Source organism: Trichosurus vulpecula, chromosome 2 (genome assembly GCF_011100635.1).
Source record: "Trichosurus vulpecula isolate mTriVul1 chromosome 2, mTriVul1.pri, whole genome shotgun sequence".
NCBI classification, from domain to species: Eukaryota; Metazoa; Chordata; class Mammalia; order Diprotodontia; family Phalangeridae; genus Trichosurus; species Trichosurus vulpecula.
In genome coordinates, this window is record NC_050574.1 from 104,207,277 (window position 1) to 104,220,173 (window position 12,897).

At 39.0% G+C, this 12,897-nt stretch overlaps 1 pseudogene; it reads left to right on the plus strand.

Annotated features, from left to right (window-relative positions):
- The first annotated feature begins 10,441 nt into the window (after window positions 1-10,441).
- Window positions 10,442-12,619, plus strand: LOC118839201 (annotated as a pseudogene).
- The last annotated feature ends 278 nt before the right edge of the window (window positions 12,620-12,897 follow it).

Below are 12,897 nucleotides of genomic sequence, written 5' to 3' on the forward strand. Positions count from 1 at the left end.
CTTAGAAGCAATAGGGAGCCAATGGAGGTTTTTGAGCGGGAGAGTGGCATGGTCAGGTCTGTGTTATAAATTTTGTAATTGTGTAGAGGATGTATTTGAGAGGGGAGAGACTGGAATATGGGAGATATTTTAATTGTGAGGGAAGATGGTATTTGTCATGGTCCACAGAGACAAGGCCATAACTGTAATCAAATTTTGCTGCACAGAAAATAGGTTGCTTCATAGTAAAACTCCCCCACAGGGTTTAAGTGCTAACTGAGGTGAACTGTGAAGCTAATAAATCGGGTGATAATTAAAATCCTTCTGCAAAAATTGTGGCTGCCTTCTGTCACATGGTATGTGTTTACTGTAACTAATCCCAAAGTGCCACTCACTCTCCTGGTTGCAGGGTTGTTTTTGTTTGAATTCAGTTTTGACAAACCTGTCTCCAAGGCAGATGTGAATTCTTTGAAAGTTACTCAGTAAGGGGTAGAAAGAAGGAGAGCAGCATTATGGGACCTCTTCATTCAAGTTCCAGAGCTCCAATCTAGGGCTTTAATTATTGAGGGAGAGATTCAATGTAGTAATATCTATGGAATAATTTAAATTATCTCATATAGCCCCTTGATTTTACATAAAGGAAGTATATCCAAAGAACTAAAGTTTTCTATTTGAGGCTACAATTTCTATCAGTTTCCAGATTTATTATCTTGCAACATTAGGACTTCTAACCCTTCTGGGCATACTTAAAGTTCTTAATCAGTCAAGAAATCTTTTCACAGATATTCCATTCAATCAATACATCAAACAACTGGAATTTCATCGCTACAGGTACTGCTGCCAAGGCAATTGACAATGTTATTCATCAGCCTTCAAGGGTTGTTATAGCTTAAAAAATCCTAACTTGGTAGCTCATTCCTTGGTGAGAAACATTTCTAAACCTACTGATGGTCTATCAGTCAACAATAATAAAAATTAACTCCTATGTGGCAGACAATAGGAGTAAAAAGACAAAAAAGAAATAGTCTCTGCCCTCATTATATTGGGGAGATGATATTTACACATAGAAGTAAATGAAAAATGTATAGAAAATGAATAAGAGGCACTGGGGGGACTGCTATTTAGGAAGAATAGAGATCGGAAAAGACATCATGTAGTAAGTGGCATTTGAGTTCAGCCTTGAAGGAACTACAGATACTAAAAAGGAGAAGGAATGAGGAAGTTCAGTCCAAGCCCTGTGATAAGGCATGGTAATAGGAGGAAGAAGGAATGTCATGTGGTGATAATAGTTTGAGGAAAGTTTGCTTGGACTACAGATGGGCAGCAATGTGTAATTAGACCAGAAAGGTCAGTTTGTGGCAGGGGCTATAAAGGCCTTTAAATGCCAAACAGAGGAGATTGTATTTGATTCAAAACATAATAACCAATCTGTGTAGTTTATTGATTTTGAAGTGAAGGAATGGCAGACTTCATTTATTGCTAGGGCTATATTCAAAACCTTCATAGCTTGATAGAATGAGCATAGGCTTTGACAATGTCCTAAAACAAGGGTGGTGATATTCCCATAGCACTCTGCCTTGGTTAGACCATATCCAGGGTTCTGAGTTCAGTTCTCAGAGCTAAATTTTAAGAAGAATATCTGCAGGTTGAAAAGTGTATAATGAAGGTTGATTGGGGTGGTAAAGATATTCATGACCTTATTACTAAGAATTGGTTGATGACTCAAAGGATGCTCATTCTAGAAAGAAAAATGCATTTTTATTGGCTCCATGGGAAAAGAGTCTAAGCTGCAAATAGAATTTGCGAAAAAAAGAAGTAAGTTTTGGCTTCTTGCAAAGAAGCGAAAATTGTTATCTTAATAATGAGAGCTATCACAAATGGAAGAATCTGCTCTGAGAGGTCCTCAGATAAAGTCTGGACAACCACTTGTCCAATATGTCACAGAGCAATTTTTTTATTATTATTATTGTTCAGGAACGGGCAGAATTAAACGGTCACTGAGATAGCTTCAAACTCTGAGATTTTATGATTCAGATAACTTAGAGTCAGATTCAAAACAGAAAGAAGAATTAAGTGAGGGTATTAGTGGAGTATCACTTTCATTAAAAAAGGGGAAAAAGTATTAGAAATGATAAGGTAAGCTATAAAAGAACAAATCAAAAAAAATAACCTTGTTTCCCTAGGACTTATATTTTGTACCTCTGTGTATGAGTTCACTTACCTCGGTAGTATACTTTCCAGGGACGTACACAGTGATAATGAGGTTGATGCACACATTGCCAGAGCTAGCTCATTGTTTGGGAGGCTCTGTAAGAAAGTGTGGGAGAGAAGAGGTATTAGACTGATTACCAAACTGAAGGTCTACAGATCCATTGTGCTGATCTCGTTGTTGTATGCCTGTGAAACCTGGACAGTCTGCTAGCACCATGCCAGGAAACCGAATCGCTTCTATTTGAATTGTCTTAGGAAGATTCTGAAGATGACCTGGCAGGATAAAATACCAGATACTGATGTCCTTTCTCTAACTAAACTGCCAAGCATTCAAACTCTACTTCAGAGAATGCAACTCCAATGGGCTGGCCATGTTGTTCAAATGCAAAACATATGCTTGCCAAAAGGACTATTTTTGGGAGAACTCACACAGGGAAAGCATTCACATGGTAGTCAGAAGAAGTAATACAAGGACACTCTCAAGGTTTCTCTTAAGAACTTTGAATTGATTGTGTGACATGGGAGACACTGGCACAAGACTGCTCAGCATGATGTGCCCTTATCAGAGAAGGTGACTTGCTCTATGAGGAAAGCAGAATTGAAGTAGCTCAAAAGAAATTCTAGATGTGCAAATTTAGTGAATGCACCCCAAATGTTCATGTGGGCTATTTGTGCCTGACTTGTGGTAGAACATTCCAATCTGGTATTGGTCTGATCAGCCACAGCTGGACACACTGTAACTTGATTCTAGCATAGTGATGTCACTTTGGTCCTTTTGGTGAATGAAGGATAACAACCAGGCTTCCAGAGCATTGTATCTGTGTCCATGACTATTTCATGAGTATTCACAGGTTTACTTTGTTCTATAGTATTAGACCTGGGTTTCTAGTAAATTCAGATGAGGGATATGAGTGATACAAAAAGTAGATGGTTAGGCAACAAAATGCTAAGATTCAAGTTGCCAGTGAAGCACTCCTAAAATGTTCAACAAAGAGTTCAGGCAGGAAGAGTTTGTTGTATGTCCATAAATCTTTGCTGTCAGTCATGAAGTCAATAAACATTTATTAAATGACTGCTACATAGCAGGTTCTGTGCTAAGCATCTGGGATCCATATACAAATAAAAACAAAGACAGTTCCTACCTTCAGGGGGTTAACAATTTTATAGGAAGAGTCAACATAAAAAGGGAAGCTGAAAGGCGATGGTTAGTGGGGTGGGAGGTCTTCTGCATGAGGGCATGATGGAAAGTTTCCAAACATGTTTAAAAACTGGAGGGAAATGGGTAGAAAAACTGTGCTGAGCCCCTTCTTTAAATAGAAGCCCTGGAGCTGATGGCCCTACTCTACAGTCAAAAGCTCCAATCAGAAAGGCAGAACATATTGGTGAGATGTGAGTAACAGGCAGATTCAGTCTTCTAACATAATGAGATTTCCCAATGCTGAGTTTCCTGCATTAGGAAGGCATAATCAATAATTACAAAGAATTTTGTTTGTTGTTGTTGAATCAATCGTTTCAGCCATGTCTGACTCTTCATGACTTCATTTGGGGTTTCCTTGGCAAAGATACTGAAGTGCTTTGCTATTTCCATCTCCAACCCACTATTACAGATGAGGAAACTGAAGCAAAGGGGTTAAGTGATTTTCCCAGGGTCATATAGCTGGTAAGTGTGAGTCTAGTTTTGAACTCAAGAAGATAAGTCTTTCAGATTCTAAGCCTAGTGCTCTATCCGCTTGTACTACTGAGCTTCCCCAAAAGCAGGTTATTTGGTGGGAAATTGGGGGAGGAAACTGTCCTGTATCTCTACCCTCCTCCTAATCCTTGAGGTCTATAGGGCTTAATCTATATTGCACGAACTGTTTTAGTTAATCTAAAGTGCCAAAAAGAAGTGAGTTCAAATTCATTTCTACATCACTAGGAATGACAAGATTTATGTACCATCATTGTAAATCCAGCTTGATATCTATGCAGATGAATTCCAGATCTATATTTCTAGCCAAAGTCTCTCCCCTGAGGCTCATTAGCAGCTGTCTCATGGACATTTTGCACTGGATCTTCCAGACATATATTAACCTCAATGCAGCCAAGAGAATTCATTACCTTTCCTCCAAAATTTGCCCCTTTTACAAATTTCCTTATTTCAGCTGAAATACTTGTCATGGCCACCATGCTCCCATTTTTCTAATCTATGAGTTATCCATCTTCCTCTTACCCCACATTTCTAATCATCCACAAAATCTCATCTTTTGTATCCCTACAATATCTCTTGCATCTGATCCCTTCTCTCTCTGCACAGCCACCACTTTAATTGATGGCTTCAGTCTTCACTTTCTCTGCAATAGGTTATTGCAATAGACTCTTAATTGGCCTCCCTACCTGATATCCCTCTGTATTCCAGGCTATTCTGTTGGGATATCCCTTTAAGGGCAGCTCTTAATATATCATTCCTCTACTCCATAAGCTCCAGTATTTTTATGTTGTCCCAAGAGAAAAAAAAACCTAAATTAGTTTATATTTTAAAGCCCGTCACATATTTTCCCCAACCTCTTTTTCAGACTCTTAGCACATTATTCCTCACTTTTGCTTTCTGTGATCTGTCCAGATTGGTCTTCCCTTTGTTCTTTATAAGTGTTCTTTATAATCAGTCTCATATCTTCTGCCTTTACACCAACGTTTTCTCCTTGACCTCTGTTCCATCCCTAAAACACATCAGTAATGTACCCTTTTCTTACCTCTATCTCTTGGAATCCTTGATTTCCTTTAAGACTCAGATTAAGTACCATGAAATTTATTTCCATGAATTTTTCTCCATGGAATATTTGCTGCCCCCTTCCTATCTCTGCCCTCCCTTCCTTAAATACCTTATATTTTTATATTTATTTCCTCTATAGTTATTCTATATTTAATTATATATGCAATAGTCTCCTCCATTAGATTGTAATCTCTTTGAGAACAGGTATTATTTCAATTTAAAAAAATTATCTCAAGTGCTTAACGTGGTGCTTCACACATAGTTGGTGCTTAATAAATGCTTGTTGGTTGATTGAATATGTATCCTTCCTATGCTGAAAGGAAGTGAGTTCACTTTTGCTTTTTTTCTATTCCAAGCAAACTCTAATTTAATCTTCCACCCAGATACCTTTTTGCAGTGTGGTGGTGGCCACTGTTTCCCCAAGGCTATGCCAATGGGCAAAGCAAGCTCTGGTGATGAGTTACATACCATAGATTTAGAATGAAAGTGACCTTAGTAGTGTCTAGTCTAACCTTCTCATTTAGCAAATGAGGAAACTGAGGTCTAAAGAGGCAGTAACTTGCCTTAGGTTATGCAATAAATAAATAGCAGTGCTAAGAAATCTAAATCAGGTCCTCTGACTTCATATCCAGGACACTTTCTACTGTGCCATGCTGCCTCCCATACCACACTTAAAAGACTATGAATACAGGCTTAGCATCACAGACTGTATGTCTCTTTCCCTGAGACCAGTCTAACTCCGTTTGCAGACAATAATCACCAGGTTAATGAAAGACTAATGAATTTTAATGCCACAACAACTCTCCAAAGATGAGGTGTTAAGTGATACAAGGTCTGAGATTGCCACTAGTGTAGGAAGTATCCATACCAGTGAAATCATGGACCCTTGAAATATTGACGTATTGAGGTATGCAGTCAATACCAGACGGGTGAGTTCTGACTAGTACTGGACTTGAAAGTCATAAACATTATGCTAATTATATTCTTTTCTAAGTGGAAAATGAGGGATTTAAAAAATCATCTACACATGAGATTGCTAAGAACATTTTGCAGAGTCTGGATGGATTTGAACTGCTACCCACTTTGGGGTAGTAAGTTAAGGAAAATGTAAAAGCCAGAATTTTCTTTGGCTCTCCCTAACAGTTGTAACTTTCTGGTACTGCCCTCCATTGCCATCAAGAAACTTTACCAAGCCTTGTGTGCATCCTCTGGATTTTTCACCCTTAGGAATTATGTGGCATCTTCTGAAGCCATTAAAAACAAGTGTTGATTGAACTGGGCTTTATTTTGTAATGTAAGAAAGTTTCTGTTGCACAGTTAAAAAGAATTATAATAATGCTAAGAAATTGTATAATATACATGCAGTTTCAGTGCATATGGAAGCTTTGGATGCTAATTAAGATAAACTGGGAAAAGAACCAAAGGGAAAATAGAATTCTATATGTGTGTGAATTTGAAACAGCAGGCGATTTGCTGTGAGGGGCATAAAGAAGTACATAATGAATTCATCTAGAAGATATCATGTCCCAATTGGAAAGGCTGGTAGTATTATGGCATACATTTCTGAAATATAAATTTGAATGCCTTCCAAAAGAAAAATACAAGATTTTCAAATGCATTACTAGGGTAAGGGGGGTAGGGATTTACATTCAAATGCTCTTTATACATAGGAAAATTACATGTAATTGGGGGAAATACTTCCATTGACTTAAACTAGCACCACATAGAATAGAATGTAGATTAATCAACCCATAGTTATTCTTAAGTACTCTAGAACCCTTTAAGATGGTTCCAGGACTTTGATTTACATTTAACCTCAACCCGCAGCCAGCTTCCACATGTATTCTGAGTTAGACAAAAATCAATCAGTCATAGGGGTGAATAATATTAGTTGTTATTTCTGCAATTATAGAATCATAGAAGCAGAGCTGGAAATGACATTCATTATTATATAGAGGTAAACTGAAGCCCAGAGATGTTAGAGGATTTGCTTGAAGTCACATAGATGGAAAGAGGTAGGATTTGAACTTTGCCCCTCTCTATAGAAATCAGCTAGTCAACAAAGATTTATTCACTTACTATTTTTCTGTGCCAAGTGCTAGGGATTAAAAAAATAAGGAAAAAATAAAACAATTCTAAAACAAAAATAAAAACATCCAGTCTCTGCTCTCTTCTAAAGATGCATACATTATAATGAGAAAGAGCATGTAAATATCTAGGTACATACTAGAGACATAAAGAATAGATTGAAATTGATCTCAACGGGAAAGGGAAGGAGGGTTGTTAGGCAGTAAAGGACTCTTCTAGAAGGTACACTTTGAAATGAATGTGAAAGGAAGGCAGAGAAACCAAGAGGCTGATTTTAAGACAGAGCATTGAAGATATGGAGGACAGCCTTAGAGCCAAAACATAGAGATAGGAGAGGAAGTATCAAATTGAAGGAATGTGACAACCGAACATAGCTAAGTTATACAATAGATGGGGGAAATCTAGTCACCATTCCTTTGTATAATCAAGCCAAACCTCAGACCACCCAAAGGTTGCAGAAAGTCAGAATTTTCATGTGCAGGATACCTTCTGAGTGTCACTCACTGCCCTCTCTGTCATCTTGAAAGAATCAAAGACTAAGAGTTGAAGGAGACCTTGAAAGACATATGCTTGAACTACCTCACTTAATAAGTGAAGAAATGGAGGCCCACACAGATGGCAGAACCAGAATTTGAAGTCATGTCCTTCTATTACAAATCCAGAACTTTTCCTGTGTACTGAGCTTGGTTGAAGTATGGTGTTAGTTCAGAATCCCATCCCTTATGTACTTTCTCCAGTTATTTATTGACCAGTTACCTGGCTCATACACCCTTCCCCCTGCCACTTGGTTGCCCACAGTCCAAGCTTCCTAGTATTTGGAGTGACAAGCTGAAGAAACTGAAATCATTTCCCTTACACTGACACTGCTTTCAGCTAGGATCTTGGGGAGTGAAAATACTGATTAACTGTTTCTTCCCCCATTCTATATTTGATTAGTAATTTTCCTCTTGCTACCTCTCCCCATCTCTCATTCCTCTCAAACTCTGTTATGTCCTTCAGCATAATCTCACTGGAAAGCAATTTGGCAGAAATTAAGATTAGATCATCTTCTAAAATGAGAGGGAATAGTGATGTAATGGATAGAGTGATGCATTAGGAGTGAGAAAGAATGAGATCCGAATCATGCCTCAGAAACTGAAGAGTTGTGGACCCTTTATAAGTTAAATATCCTCTCAGCGCCTCAGTTTCCTTGTCTATAAATAAGGGATAATAATAACACCTACATCAAAAGGTTGCTGTGAGAACAAATGAAATAATATATATGTAAAGCACTTTTCAAACCTTAAAATACTATAGAAAAATTAACTCTTTTCTTCTACTATACTATATATCATAGTGTTCCCAAAGCAGAAACAACCAGAATATTAAAGGTCATACCATAAAAACAGTAGAGAACCAAATCAGGTTATCTTCAAAGCTATGATTAGGAGAAGAATTCATAAACCAAACAAGACATAGAGGCCAGCATAAAAATAAAATAAATAATTTTAATTAAATGAAATTGAAATTTTTCACAAACCAAATTAATGCAGCTTGGAAAGGAAGGTAATAGTTGATTGGAGTGTGAAAAATCTTTAGATCAGTTATTTCTGTTGAGGGTTTGATGTCCAAGATTTATAAGGAACTAACACACATATATAACAATGAGGGGTGAATTCAAGATGGTGGAGAGAAGCTAGGAAGTTGTCTGAGCTCTCCCCAGTTTGCCTCAGAAACAACATTAGGTCAAGCCTCTAAACAAATTCTGGAGCAACACGACCCACAAAAAGATTGACACAATGTTCCAGCTTAAGATAACTGATAAGGACTTTAGGAAAGGTCTATTTCACTTGTGTAAAAGGGGAGTACAGCCCAGGGCAGATGTTATCCAGACAAGCCATGCGGAGGCTCTTAGCCACAGCACAGATCAGCAACCCAGGCCCCTTTGTCCTGGCTTAGCAGGCCAACTAGAAGACCTCAAGCCCCATTGCAGAAGGCAAATTGTGAGCCCTGGAACTCAGGCACAACAGATGCCACTAGGCTGAGCCACCCCCAATGCAGTGGGCAAGCCACAAGCACCTGAGGTCCCTGGCCCCCAAAATAAGCCTGGGACAGTGCTCCCTGTTCTCCAGGAGCAGAAGTCAACTTTAAAAGTCATGGAATAAGCTGAAAAAATGAGTACAAAACAGAAAAGAGCCTTGACCATTGAAAGCTACCATGGCAACAGGGAATATCAAAACACTAACTCAATACAGGACAACATTGTCAAAGTGTCTATATGTGAAGTCTCAAAGGGTGATATCAGTTGTTCTCAGGGCCAAAAAGTTCTCTTGAGAGAGCTCAAAAAGAATTTTAAAAATCAAGTAAGAGAGGTAGAATAAAAACTGGAAAAAGGAATTAAAATTATTAAAAAATAGTCAACAGCTTGGAAAAGGAAGCACAAAAATTGACTGAAGAAAACAACTCCTTTAAAAGTAGAATTAGAGGTTCCAAAATGTTGTTGTTTGTTAAGTCCTTTCTCAGTGATGTCTGCCTCTCTGTGAACCCATTTGGGGCTTTCTTGGCAAAGATACTAGAGTGGTGTGCCATTCCCTTCTTCAGCTTATTTTATAGTGAGAAAACCAAGGCAAATAAGGTTAAGTGACGTGCTCAGGGTTACACAGCTAGTAAGTGTCTAAGACTAGATTTGAACTCAGGGAGATGAGTCTTCCTTATTCTAGACACAGCACTCTATCCACTGTACCAACTATGAGAGGTTAGAAAATTTGTCAAGGTTACACATCCGGTATATGTCAGAGGCAGGACATGAACCCAGATCTTCCTGGCTTCAGGGTCAACACTTGATTTAGTGTTACATGATAGTCTGTAATTTAATAACTATAACTTACATTTATATCACCTTTGAATTATAAACCATTTATTTAAAATAAACTTAGAAAGATTAAGGAGGTAAGGAGGACTTTAATATCATAGAAGAAACTCAAGACACATAATAGCTGGCATTTATATAGCATTTCAAGGTTTGCAAAATGTTTTACAAATATTATCTAATGTTATTGTCATAATAGCACTGTGAGGTAGTTTCTATTATTATCCCCATTTTTTCAGATAAGGAAAATGAGGTAGAAAGAGGTTAAGTGACTTTCCTAAAGGAAGATTTCAACTCAGTACTTTTTGACTTCAAGTCTGTGTCCATTTTTTATACTGAAACATTTATTTTAAAAATGACAATTTTAATGTTCAAAACTTCATTCTGAATTGAGTTAAAAAACTTATATGAAAAAAAATTAAATTGATGTCACCAGGCCTCCCACAGCCAGAAGTGACATGCTTCTCCTGAAAGGTAAATGCTGGTTCTCCTCAGTTTTCTGTTTGATGGTGGCAGTGGCAAAGATGGTGGCAGTGGCTGTAGTTGTGGTGTGTGTCTTAACTCAAATGCCTAATGAAAAAGATTCTTGAAAAGTGAAACCTTTAGATGAAATTCTTCAGGAAAAGAAGGAAAGGAAGGAGAAAAGAAAGCAGAAGTAAAACACAGTAAAAACTCTGATGATTGGGATTCCAATTGGGATTCCCTTGCAGAGGGGGAGTTGAGTGATCACAGCATGGGGATAAAAATCAGGAATTCACCCTATGGGGCAGAAGATTCTTGATTTCTTGGTCATCACACCAACTCACAAATGTCACATAAGGAAAAAGCTCATCACAGGAAAGATGAGAAAAGGAAAGGAAAATGTCAGCATCACAGTTGTTAGTTGGGGGTGGGGGGTGGAGGAAGCAATCCAGTGTGAAAGAGGAGAGGGAACATAAAGATCAGAAAAAGCATTGGGAGGAGCAGGATAAAACTCAGAGGGGATGGGAAAAGAGGAAAATGAAGGCGATGGTTTGAGAACATTCCAGGATTGAGACAGATCATCTTGAACAGCTAGGGCAAAAGAGTGAAAGATAGCAGAAAGAGCCAATGAAACAGAAGGAGCTGGAGAGATGGGTAGAAGATGGGTGCAATGAGTTTGAGGCCAGAAGATAAATTTCTGCACAGAACAGTGCAAGAAGATTATGGAGACAAAGTAAAAATAAATCACTGGAGTCAAAGCACTTTACACCAGCAGCAAGAGAGATTTGGGCAAGGGGCTGGAAAGAAATCAGTCAAAGAAGACAAACTGGAAAAGAGAGATCCCTTTTCTGATTTACAAGATATCAGTGACAAGGGGAAGAAGATCAGCTCAACTCAATCCTCATCAGCAGAGTCAGGAGGAAAAAGAAGGCAGCAGTGAGGAATTTGAAGAAGAGGAGGAATCAGGTAGCATTTCTGGGGAAGTGTATGAGCAGTTTGCTAAAGGAATGAGTAAAGAGGAAGATAAGAAAAGGAAAGCATATCTTCGTTGTTGCAGAATCAAAGTTTGAGCAAGATTGGGGAGGGAGTAAAGAAGATAAAAAAGTGGTAGAGGAGACACCGCAATCCAGCTCCACAGGAGAAGGAGTTTACTTTTCCAACTCTCCAGCCTTATCTCCCATGGAGTTGAAGCAGAAAATCCCCAAATATCTCCCTGTCCTCCAGGGTTGAGTGTAGAAGAATTCCAGTATCTAAACAGGATCAAAGAAGGCATATATAGTGTGGTATACAGAGCAAAGAGCAAAAAGACTAAGGGGATTGTGGCTCTGAAACAGTTGAAGGAGGAAAAAGAGAAAGAAGGTTTCCCAATTATCTCCCTCAGGGAAATCAATACCATCCTGAAAGCTCAGCACCTAAACATTGTCACTGTCCCAGACATTGTGGTAGGCAGCAACATGGACAAGATCTACATCATGGTGAATTTCATGGAGCATGACCTCAAGAGATGGAGGGAGGCCATGAAGCAGTCCTTCTTGCCAAAGGAAGTCAAGATGCTGATGATTCAGCTCCTGCAGAAGGTAAAGCATCTTCATGACAGCTGGATTCTTCACCAGGACCTGAAGACTTCCAACCTGCCCCTCAGTCACACAGGCATGTTAAAAGTTGGTGATTTCGGGCTGCACTAGTGGTGGTGACCTTGTGGTACAGGGCCCAAGAGCTGTTATTAGGAGCAAAGGAATATTCCACTGCAATAGTTATGTGGTCAGTAGGCTGTATATTTGGAGAACTGTTGACTCAGAAGCCATTGTTCCTAGGTAAATCAGAGATTGACCAGATCAACACATTTTTTGAGGACCTGGGAACTCAAAGTGAAAAGATCTCACCTGGTTGCAATGACCTTCCAGCACTGAAAAAAATGACCTTTACAAAATATCTGTATAATAGCTCATAAAAAAAAAAGATTTGGTGCCTTCCTCTCTGACCAGGGCTTTGGCCTGTTAAGTTCTTGACTTACTACCCAAATGGGAGAATCAATGTAGTAGACAGTCCGAAGCATGATTACTTCCAAGAAACCCCCCTTCCCATTGACCCTTCCCTGTTTCCCTCATGGCCAGCCAAGAGTGAGCAGCAGAAGGTTAAGCCTACCCCAGCCCCTCCCTCCAGAATGAGGACTTGGTTACATCCAGCTGGGGGATGATGACTTCAAAGATACGAACTTCCACCTCACCACCACCAATCAAGGAGTGTCTGCAACAGGTCTGGGTTTCAGTCTCAAGTTTTAAACTCCATGCCAGGCTACAGTGCAAAGGAAACCCTGAACTGTAGCTTGGCTATGGCTGTGAGCATGTATGGATGATGGGGTGTGGAGGGACTGGAGGCATGCCTTTCCCCTGCTTGCCCACAAACCATGGAAATACATGCAGCTGAGGAGGACCAAGAGCATGGGGATGACCAGAAGAACCGGTGGTTTCATTATGGGAACTTGTGCATTTTGTTGTTTGATTTTTTTAATCATTTTGTCTTACTTGGACTTGTAAATTTGTGGAATACAAAATCCAGC